At 39.0% G+C, this 13087-nt stretch overlaps 1 protein-coding gene across 1 annotated transcript in view; it reads right to left on the bottom strand.

Moving 5' to 3' along the window:
- EFCC1 (EF-hand and coiled-coil domain containing 1) overlaps positions 1 to 13087 on the bottom strand; it is a 77039-nt gene that overhangs the window by 33853 nt on the left and 30099 nt on the right.

Here is a 13087-nt window from a genome sequence, read left to right as displayed (position 1 = left end):
TCCGGGTCCCGTCGACTAAACAATGTCGGCTGGTGGGACCCAGGGGAAGAGCCTTCTCTGTGGCGGCCCCAACCATCTGGAACCAGCTCCCCCCAGAGATTAGGATTGCCCCCACCCTCCTTACTTTTCGTAAGCTCCTTAAAATCCACCTCTGTCGTCAGGCATGGGGGAATTGAGATATTCCTTCCCCCCAGGCCTATACAATTTATGCATGGTATATTTGTGTGTATGTTTGGTTTTTAATAAGGGGTTTTAGTTATTTTAAATATTAGACTTGTTATATGTTGTTTTATTATTGTTGTTAGCCGCCCCGAGTCTACGGAGAGGGGCGGCATACAAATCTAATAAATAAATAAAATAAATAAATAAATATAAAATGTGTTTAGGCTTGATATCTTTGTTTGCTGGTTATGACAAAGACAACTGGTAAGAAAGACTATGTACTTGATAATATTTGGATTGTTATTCTGACTTATTGTGTGTATGACTTTAGACTGTTTATAGAACTATGTTATTTCTCAAGCTAAATTTTAATTCAAGTTAGTATAACTGTGTGTGTCTGAGTAGTTATTCATAAATAATCTCAATCTAAACGTTTCTGTATGTGCACAACTTTGGTAAACAAGAATTACTCTGCTCAGTTTGCATAGAACTAAAAAAAAACCTCACCTATTTCTGTCCTCCTAAAATGCCCTATCAAATAAGGTTGCTTGAGTCTATTCAATGGGTGAGTTATAGGATAGGCATGCTTGCTGCCAAGGTATGAATATATCTCCTTCACCCAGATAATATAAGATTCTTCCCTTACCTTTAAATGAGTTACTTATCTACTCAATATGAAAGTGAACGAACTGACAGTTTAGAAATGTAGTTTCATATATTAATTCAAAACATGGCTGTCTGAAAGAAATGCTGGACAGACAAATACTATCACAACAAAAACTAGAGTATGTTATGGATTGTTTAAGCAAATTTACATATACGTGATCTGTGATTACAATTCAGAAACCTGAAATTTAATTCTATGAATATTTCTTCCATCTCAAGTTGATGGTTAGTAAATACAAGTAAAAATATACAGTTGTTCTAACTCAGGTAAAATATTTATTATTGGTATTCACAATTAATGATAACTAGCTCAATTGGATCCATCCTTTACTGTTGTGGTTAGCTCTGGCTCAGCTCCTGCCCCAAGGACTATGGATGTGGGGGAGACATCCACATGCTGCAGGCCTGTTTTGCCCCTCCCCGGTGGAATCTGATGATGAAGGCTCCTCTGACCAAGAAGACATGAGTGACAGGGAGGAGGAGAGTGTGGCAGACAGCTCAGAAGGAGATCAATTATCTAGCTCCTCCTTGGATTCAGAACAAGAGTTAATGATACAGCCAGGCATGCGGAGAGCGATGCATAGGCAACAACAACTGAGAGATTATTATCAAAGAAAATGAGGCCACCTGTGGTTGGATGGGGCTGTGGTAATTAGTGAGGGTGCTATAACCAGGCCTGTGAGTTTGGCCATTGTGGAGGATTATCTGATCCTTGTGTTTCGTGCCTGCTTTGCTGACTTTGATCTTTGTGTGCTGATTTTCCCCCCGCTTTGAAACTAACCCAGAGCAAAGTGTGTTTCACTTTGTGAAAGAAGAAGGACTGTGAATTGCCTCACAGCTGCAAGCTAAGTATCACAGAACTGACAAGGGACTTGTACAAATTACCAATTTGTTTGGAGACAAAGTGCTCTTTGCTATACAAAACGAGTGCTCTGTTTATTTGCATTTTCGGTATAAAGAACATTGTTTTGACTTTTCAAACGTGTGTGTGTCTGAAATTGTATCTCTGCATTTTTGGGAGGATTCTACCAGAGAGCTCGACAGAACACTTTACTAGTACATTATTTCAAATTTCAAAGATACCTGTTTACTAGGCATCTCAAATTATATCCTGAGGTAAGAATTCTACATTTTTAAACCAATGTGGATAAATCTCTTTCTACAAGATTTATTCAACATGGATAAGAGGAGCAAAATGTTGATTCTAAAAAAATTTCTCTTTAAAGGGTGGGGGGGGGGGGGGGAAACATTCCAAGAAAGAAATTTGAACATGCTCAAAGGAAACTGATCCTGTGGAGACATAGGAGATAACAACATTTTCAGTTATTTACTTTTAAATAATTTGTAAAACTTAATAAAGATGTAAATTATTTACATATAGATAAATAAAACAAATAGACTGTACATAGTTTTATGTAAACTGTATATGAAGTTCTGAGGTCAAATTCAGGCTTCACAATAGTCATTAACCCTGTCCATACACTCAAATCAGTCAATATAAATCACAGAGCTCTGGATTACTACCAAATGAAAAAGTGTCCCCTGGGCAACATATTTCAGAGAGAGAAGATGCTTTTCTGTCTTGAAACTCTCCTTGTAAAGGAAGGAGAGTGGTTTTGTTTTAATGAAGTGCTTTTACTTTCTACTTTAAATGTAAAAACAAGTGCTCCCGTAACCGTTCTCACAGAAGCCTCTACTTTGGCCCTTCTTCATTAGCATTCAGAGAACTTATGATAAACAGTGAAGAAGACTGGAGGAGCAGCATGTCTGTGTGTAGCAAAGACAAGGATAGCAAAAGAAGGAAGGGTCACTCCTAGGAGCCTGGGAAGGGCATATGTCGTACAATGCTTTGTACCAAGGTTTCCATGGAGAATTTATTTATTTATTTCTCAAATTTTTGAAACCGGCCATCTCCCTCACAGAGGGACACTATGAGAATGTCAAACAACAGACTTTATTCATTTCAACGCTTTCCTCAGGAACATAATGGGAAGCGTGAGAGAAAATTTGGAAACAGAGGTGACTGATAGATTGGGACAACAATATAATGTCTGTGACTAATTGCTTTTTAATTAAGGCTCTTTTCAACGGCACCAAAACATTTAATTACAATTAATTTGAAGAAACAGCTTCTATCACTTAAAGTTAAAAGAGTTAACATGGATGAAAAAATGTATTTATAAATAAGTGCATGTGTTCACAGGGTCTCAGACTATCTGGGGTGATTAGCAAAGATATCTGCCAAGGGATGCCTACTTCAGACATCTGCATCATGTGTTGTTTGTAGTCCTTCCAAAATCTCCAAGTGGAGAAAGCATGGAGAAGAAATAATAAAGTGACGGGGAGGGTCAACCTATTTTCTAAAGCACCTGGAGACAGGACTAGAAGCAATGAATGGAAACTAATCAAGGAGAGTTCCAACTTAGAACTAAGGAGAGGTTTCCTGGCAGGGAGAACAATTGGTCAGGTTGCCTTCAGAAGTTGTAGGTACTCCATCACTGGAGGTTTTTAAGAAGAGATTGGACAGCCATTTGTCCAGAATGGTACAGGCTCTCCTGCTTGTGTAGGAGGATGGGCTAGAACAGTGATGGAAAACCTATGGCACAGGTGCCACAGGTGGCATGCAGAGCCATATCTGTTGGCACTTGATCTGTTGCCCTAGCTTAGCTCCAACATGCACGTGTATGCTGGCCAGCTGATTTTTGGCTCACAAGAGGCTCTGGGAGGGTGTTTTTGGCTTCCAGGGGTGATGGGGGTGGGTGTTTTACCCTCTCCGGGCTCCAGTGAAGCCTTTGGAGCCTGGGGAGGGCAAAACGTGAGCCTACTGGGTCCACCAGAAGTTAGGAAATAGGCCATTTGTGGCCTCCAGAGGGCCTCTGGAGGGTGGGGGAAGCTGTTTTCGCCCTCCCCAGGCAATGAATTATGGGTGTGGGCACTCACGCATGCACAATTACATGCACACACAGTCTTTTGGCACCTGAGGCAAAAAAGGTTCACCATCACTGGGCTAGAACAGTGTTTTTCAACCAGTGTGCCGCGAGACATGGCCAGGTGTGCTGCAAAGCTCAGAGAGAGAAAGAAAGGGAGAGAGAAAGAAAGGAAGAGAGAGAGTAAGAAAGCAAGAGAGAGAGAGAAAGAGAACAAGAAAAAGAAAACAAGAGAGAGAGAAAGAGAGAAAGAAAGCAAGAGAGAGAGAAAGAGAACAAGAAAAAGAAAGGAAGAGAGAGAGAAAGAGAGAGAGAAAGAGAGAGAAAGAAAGGAAGAGAGAGAAAGCAAGAGAGAGAGAGTAAGAAAGCAAGAGAGAGAGAAAGAGAACAAGAAAAAGAAAGCAAGAGAGAGAGAAAGAGAGAGAGCAAGAAAGAGAGAGAAAGAGAGGGAGGAAAGGAGAGAGAAAGACAGCAAAAAAGAGAGGAAGGAAGGAAGAGAAAGAAAGAGGGATGGAAAGAGAGAGAAAGAAAGAGGAAGGGAGAGAAAGAGGGAGGGAGAGAGAAATAGAGAGAAAGGGAGGAAGAGAGAGAGAGAGAATTTTTTTGTCCAAACTTTTTTTAGCCGCCGCCTCCCCATTCAATGTGCCCCAGGGTTTCGTAAATGTAAAAAATGTGCCGCGGCTCAAAAAAGGTTGAAAATCACTGGGCTAGAAGATCTCCAAAGGTCCCTTCCAAATCTTGGGTCTTTGGTTTGATTCTCCAAAGGACAGACCATATATCAATTGGAAAGTAATTTAACATAATTTAAATAATGCCATAACTAGAATGGCAGCTTCTCCTAAACACCAAACCTGAACAGATCTGTCACTCTCCTGTTTAATGCAAAGCTCCTTTAGTAGAAATTTATCCACTCTTTCATCTTTGCTTATTCCAGCCACTTTCAAAATGCTCTTGTAATAAAACTGGAATGGTTTCTGTGTGTGGCCTATCAAATCCCCTCCCCAAAAACATATCTTCCTTTTAGTTGAAACTAATAAACACTAGTGTAAATATTGCTCAAACAGTGAATGGCTTCATCCCTACACAGCATATAGTTGCATTTTAGTGATTTTTGTGCCTTTTCTTATTTCTGACTCAAGAAACATACACAGATAGAAAGCATATGTATATGTTCAAACTTTTCAGTTTTTTACACAGTAATAAATAATATCCTAGACTTTCAACCTGTCTTTTCAATCTGCACAGTATCTGAAATAGACAAATTAGGCAGTTTTGCACCAGGAAATTAAATGCAGCTTGCTGAACTTAGTGAGCATATTTAAAGTGACTAGAGTCTAGACCAACAGGATATATATTGACTTTTATAGCCACAATACTCCAGACAATTTTTCCTGCTTTTTAGAACTATTCTTTTCCTACAAAAATAACACCACTGATTTCAGTTTTCCTTGATAATAGAATGATCCATTATATGTGAGAACCAGTTTGGTAGAAGGAGATTAGAAATGGAGAGACTGTGAGTCTGACCTCCACCTTTGGCCTAAAGCCAACTGCTTGACCTTGGACCTGTCTCTTTCTCTCAGTCCTAGGGAACAGGCAATGGCAAATCACTTTCAAAATCTTGACAAGAAAACTGCAAGGCATTCACCAGAAGTCAATGTCACCTTGAACACACACACACACCGGCACAAATCCATCATACATTTTTCAAAGGCCTATAAAAATACTACATAACGTGACTGCCACATATCTATCTATCTATCTATCTGTCTGTCTGTCTGTCTGTCTGTCTGTCTGTCTGCCTGCCTGCCTGCCTGCCTGCCTGCCTGCCTGCCTGCCTGCCTGCCTGCCTGCCTGCCTGCCTGCCTGCCTACCTACCTACCTACCTATCTATCTTAGTGTGTGTGTATGTATGTCCCAGCATAACTCGGGAATGATTCCAGCAATTTCAAAGCACACTTGGTAGACACATGACTTACTCTTTTGGAAAAAAAATACTGTGGGGATAAGGCACTCCTAACACCCCTCGGTGTGTGTGTGTGTGTATGCGTGCATGTGTGTGTTACAGCATAACTCTGGAGTGCCTGGGCCACTGAAATGAAAAGGAATGGATTATATCTATAGTGTCAAATCATAGTATTTTTGACAGTGATACTTGTCATCTGCTCTGACATGATATAAAATTAATAGAAATGAATTCACTTTGGAATTTCAATAATTTACTTAGAACCTTATTTGATTTTACACACAAAAAAGTGGAAATTCTCAGGGTCACACTTATAGTATTATAATGCAAAAAGTTTGAGAACCCAATTTAAATGCTGATATTAAAGGACAAGAAGGTCTATAGTTCTGGGGAATGCGTTTATAAAGTTTTCCTTAACGTGTTCTGAAATTTGGTTACTCAGAGCATAGTCTTCCATTAGTTTATTTCTCTAATTTTTTCTATTACTATGCTTTGTAAAGAGAAAGAAAAACTGGGATAAAAGCTAATTTAAATAATTCAAAGCCTGGCATCTCCAGAATGGGAGAGCTCAGCATAGCCAGTTTGCACAGCCAGCTTGCCACCATCAAGCCGCCTCTGCAAACTCACCATTGTCAAGTCTTTGCAGAATAACTGAACATGGCCAATTCGCCATGGAGACAACTTGCTGTGGGCAGCCAGAGAGCTGGGAAAGGAGTGGAGTGAACAGGTGGGCACAGTCCAGAACGGTGACAGTGGTGAGTGGAGTCTGTGAAAATGGGATGCACCTGGTCTCCATTGCTTCCCCACTGCCACTGCCCCAAATGGCTCAAACTCCAAACTGCCCAGAGCTCAGTGAAGCAGCAGCATTGATGATGTGTGCGAAAATGGGAAGCGTCTAGCCGCTGTTGCCGCTCTACACTATGCTTGCTCACCTGTCGAGCTCTCCCTCCAGTTGTGGCAAGTTGTCATCGCAGCAAATTGGCCATGTTCAGTTGTCCTGCAATGAATTGGCAGCAGTGAGTGAGCAGGGGCAATTTAGCGGTGGAGAGCTGGCTGTGCCAAGTTGTCCTAGACTTCCTTTATAGAACTTTGGAATGGAAATAGAGAAAAAGAGATGAAGAAAACTTTGGAAGTCTGCAGAAATTTTAGAACTGTGAAGGAAAGTGGTAGGAATGAGAATTTCTCTGTTCATATCCTGTTCATATCCCTAACGAGTTACAGGCCCAATAGGGCTTGAACACTTTATTTAAACATTTTCCCCACTGGTGCGAACTATTTTGGAAAACCTCTTCCTCCTTTTTGCTAAGAGCAGGAAGAGGAAGATTGTGATCCCGCTAGATAGAGTGCTGGTGAGACCATATTTGGAATACTGTGTTCAGTTCTCAAGACCTAACCTACAAAAAGATATTGACAAAATTGAACAGGTCCAAAGACGGGCTACAAAAATGGTGGAAGGTCTTAAGCATAAAACGTATCAGGAAAGACTTAATGAACTCAATCTGTATAGTCTGAAGGACAGAAGGGAAAGTGGGGGACATGATCGAAACATTTAAATATGTTAAATAAGGTTCAGAAGGGATGTGTTTTTAATAGGAAAGTGAACACAAGAACAAGGGGGCACAATCTGAGGTTAGTTGGGGGAAAGATCAGAAGCAACGTGAGAAAATATTATTTTACTCAAAGAGTAGTAGATGCTTGGAACAAACTGTCAGCAGACGTGGTTGGTAAATCCACAGTAACTGAATTTAAACATGTCTGGGAAAAACATATATCCATCCTAAGATAAAATACAGGAAATAGTATAAGGGAAGACTAGATGGACCATGAGGTCTTTTTCTGCCGTCAATCTTCTATGTTTCTAAGAATTAATTCAGGCTGTTGGAGGATGAAGAAAGGATGAGGCAATAATAGATAAACAGCTCAGATGTCCAATTTTTGGTACTGCTTCGACTGAATGTCCCTTATTCTAAGAGCAAGGTTGTGCATTTTACTAAAAAAGTTACTTTCAAGCATCATTGTATACATTATTTCAAAGCTTCCTGTTTAGAAAAGATCAAATTCTTTTTTTTTTTAAGACGGCAATTATTCACATTTGTTCTAAAAGTTAAATGCGAAATTGAGATACAAGGGTGGGAGAATAGAAGGGTGGGAGAATAACCAGATTGTTATACTGCATAATCATTCACATTAGCCAGAGTAAATAGTGGTAGCAATTATTCAAGACTGGAAGCATAAGGAATTTTGATGTTAATGCCTCAGACGATTAATATTCATGGGACAAAGTGGCATGAACACAATCAAGGCTAACCCTTTCCCTTCTCTCTGCAGTACTGAAAAAAAATATCACACCACAAAGTCGTTTGTGCCAGGAATGACATGCCTATCATCCTAATGCAGGGGCAGGGATTCTTTGCTAGAGGAACTGCATGCATTTATTCCAAATTGATTTTTTATAATGAAGAACTGCAGGGAGAAATCCAAGCACCTAGGCGTAGTCATGACCGCAATATATTGACTTTTTGACATCCCTCCCCATGAATGTTCCCCAGAACGAATATCTCTGGTTTCTTTTGCTTTGGTGTTTTCTGTTTTAAATAGGTTCTCTTGGGTACAACCAGCCTTTCCAAAGATTTGTTTAAAAATCCTTTTATTTCTTGCTAAAAATTGGACCAAAAGCATTCACAATCTCTATTCTTCAGTTAGCCAGGCTCTATTCTAGGAGTCTTGGGGACTGCAAAAAAGGGGCCTGGAAGTGACAGGTGGTCTCCATCTTCAAGAAAAAGGAAGTAATTTCCAATGAAAAGCTGGAAAGAATTACTGTCCTTTCCACGTCCCTCACACACAATTCCAAATTCCATAATGGAAATGGAATAAATGTACAATACTAATGATTCAGCTTAATATGTTCTGCGAATCATGTGGCATATTTTAGATGCCTTTGGGACACATTGCAGACCTTTTAAAAAGCCAGATTTTACTTTACTTTATTCTTTTGCGATACTATTTTGTGGGTGGATGGGACTGTGAAATTATATTTCACACACTTATGTTGTACATATGTATGTGTCAATGAACTAGCATGCCCAGTATGCCATGTGTGCTACTACGGAGCATGTGATGGACTTGGTTAGAAGTGCTACTTGGAATAATAATAATAATAATAATAATAATAATAATAATAATAATAATAATAATAATTATTATTATTATTATTATTATTATTATTATTATTTATTGGATTTGTATGCTGCCCCTCTCCGTAGACTCGGGGCGGCTAACAACAATGATAAAAACAGCATGTGACAATCCAATAATAAAACAACTAAAAACCCTTATTATAAAACCAAACATACACATAGACATACCATCCATAACTTGTAATGGCCTAGGGGGAAGGAATATCTCAACTCCCCTATGCCTGGCGGTATAAATGAGTCTTGAGTAGTTTACGAAAGACAGGGAAGGTGGGGGCAATTCTAATCTCCAGGGGGAATTGGTTCCAGAGGGCCGGGGCCACCACAGAGAAGGCTCTTCCCCTGGGGCCCGCCAAACGACATTGTTTAGTCGACGGGACCCAGAGAAGGCCAACTCTGTGGGACCTTATCGGTCGCTGGGATTTGTGACACCTACTTCACTATACCTGATATATGCAACCTATGCAGGATTCTCTTCAATTTACCTAAACTGTGTGCACTACTGCTTTCAGTGGGATGTAATCTCAAATAGGTTCTGAGATTGGCTTGAAGCTCCTGCTTTTATTAGCGCATTGGTTATAATCCTGACAGCATAGAGAATTACAGATATATGACTGTTAACCATAGTCCATGTTAGTGACTCTTTGACTTGTGAGAAGCAGAGTTAATAGAGAAGATGGAAGTAAAATCATAATCCGTGGTCATATGATCTTTTGCTTAGACCTCATGGCTTCTTGATGACTGAAGGGGAAGTAAGATTGTTAACCCATTGTGGTCATATGATTTTTCCACTTAGCAGCCAGTTCCAAAGGTAGTCACTTAGTGAGGAACTGGAACACTGGAATATGTGAACTATGAAACTGCATTGTGCAGCATTTTAGATTTATGTATGGCTATTTTATTACAAGAGCATTTTATTTCCATTTGCTTTGCATGTTCTACTGATACTAGTTTAAATGAATTTTGTAGAGGAATTTAATAGAAACATAGAAACATAGAAGTCTGACGGCAGAAAAAGACCCCATGGTCCATCTAGTCTGCCCTTATACTATTTTCTGTATTTTATCTTAGGATGGATATATGTTTATCCCAGGCATGTTTAAATTCAGTTACTGTGGATTTATCTACCACGTCTGCTGGAAGTTTGTTCCAAGGATCTACTACTCTTTCAGTAAAATAATATTTTCTCATGTTGCTTTTGATCTTTCCCCCAACTAACCTCAGATTGTGTCCCCTTGTTCTTGTGTTCACTTTCCTATTAAAAACACTTCCCTCCTGGACCTTATTTAACCCTTTAATATATTTAAATGTTTCGATCATGTCCCCCCTTTTCCTTCTGTCCTCCAGACTATACAGATTGAGTTCATTAAGTCTTTCCTGATACGTTTTATACTTAAGACCTTCCACCATTCTTGTAGCCCGTCTTTGGACCCGTTCAATTTTGTCAATATCTTTTTGTAGGTGAGGTCTCCAGAACTGAACACAGTATTCCAAATGTGGTCTCACCAGCATTCTATATAGCGGGATCATAATCTCCCTCTTCCTGCTTGTTATACCTCTAGCTATGCAGCCAAGCATCCTACTTGCTTTCCCTACTGCCTGACTGCACTGTTCACCCATTTTGAGACTGTCAGAAATCACTATGCCTAAATCCTTTTCTTTTGAAGTATTTGCTAACACAGAACTGCCAATACAATAGTCAGATTGAGGATTCCTTTTCCCCAAGTGCATTATTTTACATTTGGAAACATTAAACTGCAGTTTCCATTGCTTTGACCATTTATCTAGTAAAGCTAAATCATTTACCATATTGCCGACGCCTCCAGGAATATCAACCCTATTGCACACTTTAGAGTCATCGGCAAATAGGCAAACCTTCCCTACCAGACCTTCCCCTATGTCACTCACAAACATATTAAAAAGAATAGGACCCAGAACAGACCCTTGTGGCACACCGCTTGTAACCTGACTCTGCTCAGATTAAGATTAATTAATTTGTTGGATGCCATGAAGTCAAGTTCAATTCCTAATGACTTACAGATAAACTCCCACTTTTTAAATTAGTTTTCAGTAATATCTCAAACACACTAGCATCAAAATTAGAATCTAAACAAACATTTTATTACTCTGAAGGCCAGATAATATAATTAGCCAGATAATGTAATCATGTACATATTAGCTTTTGTAACCTCATCAGTCATTCATAAGTATATTCTTCTTAGAAATAACCTTCTTAGATACATAACTAATATTTCAGATTGTTTCATTCAAACTCCAAACATAGCTTGTCTGATTGGAGCCAAGATGTCTAGCATGAAACATATGATTCAGATAATAAACATGAAAAGAAAAAAGTCATTTCTTCTTCTTCTTGACTTCCTAAATATTTTCATTCCTTGTCTGTTGAAGTCTTTATATGGATCATGGTACATTACTTTTGAAATGGTATGTTACTTCTAATGCATTAATCCATAAATCAATATACAAATAAAAGAAAATTGTGCAAATCTTTTGGAACCCAATAGATAAAATTTTACTTTTACCCCAGATTGAAAATCAGACTGCATTTCTCCAGAGATCCATTTGAGGTGTAGACTAAGGCTGCCATTTGATGCTATCTGCTTGGAAGTAAATCTTATCCATAATAGAAAAATAAGTATGTACATTTTAAGGATTCCTATTTGCTTGAGAAATCTAATACAGTGGTACCGTGCAAATCCTTCAGGAAAATCCCAAACTTTAGAAGGGAGGCGAACAGAGGGCAGGGAGGAGCAGCTAAAGGGGGCGGGTGGAAGAAGCAAGGCTAGGCTAAAGGGTGAGTGGGAAGGAAGAAAGGCAAGGGGGGCGCCCCTCCCTTTTCTTTTTTCAAAAGACACAGTTTCAGTGCCTTTGCAAGCATGCAAAATCTTTATTCCTCCAAGCTGCCCCTCCCTTTTCTTTCTTAAAAAGACACAGTTTCAGTGCCTTTGCAAGCATGCAAAATCTTTACTCCTCCAAGCTGCCCCTCCCTTTTCTTTCTTCAAAAAAGGGGGGGGAAAGAAACCCCTTCATCCCAGCAGCAGCTGCTTGGGTTTGTAAGGTGAAAATAGTTCGGAAGAAGAGGCAAAAAAATCTTAAACACCAGGTTCGTATCTTGAAAAGTTCGTTAGAAGAGGCGTTTGTAAGATGAGGTACCACTGTAGTTCTCTATTATGTACATTCTGTGGATGCAAAATCTCTTCTTGGCATTCTTTAACATAAGACAGTCAAAATGTATGCTTTCCATAGACTTCTATGGGATTTAGAACTTTGTTTCCCTGAGCATCTGTTCAACCTTCTGCTCAGATAGCGCCGTTACACCTTTGGTTTCCAGAACCACCTTGTGCAATAGCTTTTCTCGGTTATTTCACTTTTCTTACCAAGGAAACTCTGCACACCTTAGGGTGCATTGGGCATTGATGTGATCTCTGTGTATATCATCAGTATATCACCAGTAATTGTGCTTGGTTTCAGCAACAGTCTATCTAAAAATGTCCCCCTGAGGGTCTAATATTATAGCATGAGTGGAACAGAGATAATCAAGCTGTTTTTCAGGCAGCCCCATCTGCTGTTTCTAATTTTTTAAATGCAGAAACTTAGATAAGATTCTAAGGTACCCAGCAGGCTTCCAGAGAACAATTTGGAAATCACTAACGTAAATTCCAGGTCACAATCTGGTCTTTGCGCAAATATTTTCTACTATAGTTAATTAATCTTATATTGTCAGTTTATACTGTCTAGATATCGCAATCCTACTTGAATTGCTATTCCAATATACATTTTAAGATATTCCAAGCAGTTAATATATGGATTTGAATACAGAGCATTCTTATTGCATTTTCCTCCTGTTCTTAGTCCTTAGCTTAGTTTAATTAAAAACAGCAGCTTTCTCAAAGTTCCTTTGCTCAAGAATGAATATGGCTTACAAACATAGTATCATTTATTATCAATTATATATTTTGTTTATACAATGCAGCTGGGCAGTAGAAAAGGAAGAAATATTTTCTGTCTAGTAATAAGTGTGAAGAAAATTGGGATATAATCATAATAGTTCATTATTAAGTCTATTCCTCCATAAGAAACTGATAACGAATCAGTTTACAAATGCACATAATTACATCTGTTAGTCTAATATTTTTTTCTTTAAAAAGGTT

The sequence above is a fragment of the Erythrolamprus reginae genome, chromosome 2 (genome assembly GCF_031021105.1).
Source record: "Erythrolamprus reginae isolate rEryReg1 chromosome 2, rEryReg1.hap1, whole genome shotgun sequence".
In the NCBI taxonomy this organism is placed as follows: Eukaryota; Metazoa; Chordata; class Lepidosauria; order Squamata; family Dipsadidae; genus Erythrolamprus; species Erythrolamprus reginae.
Note: the sequence above shows the minus strand (reverse complement) of the source record. Positions and strands in the feature narration are given on the sequence as shown.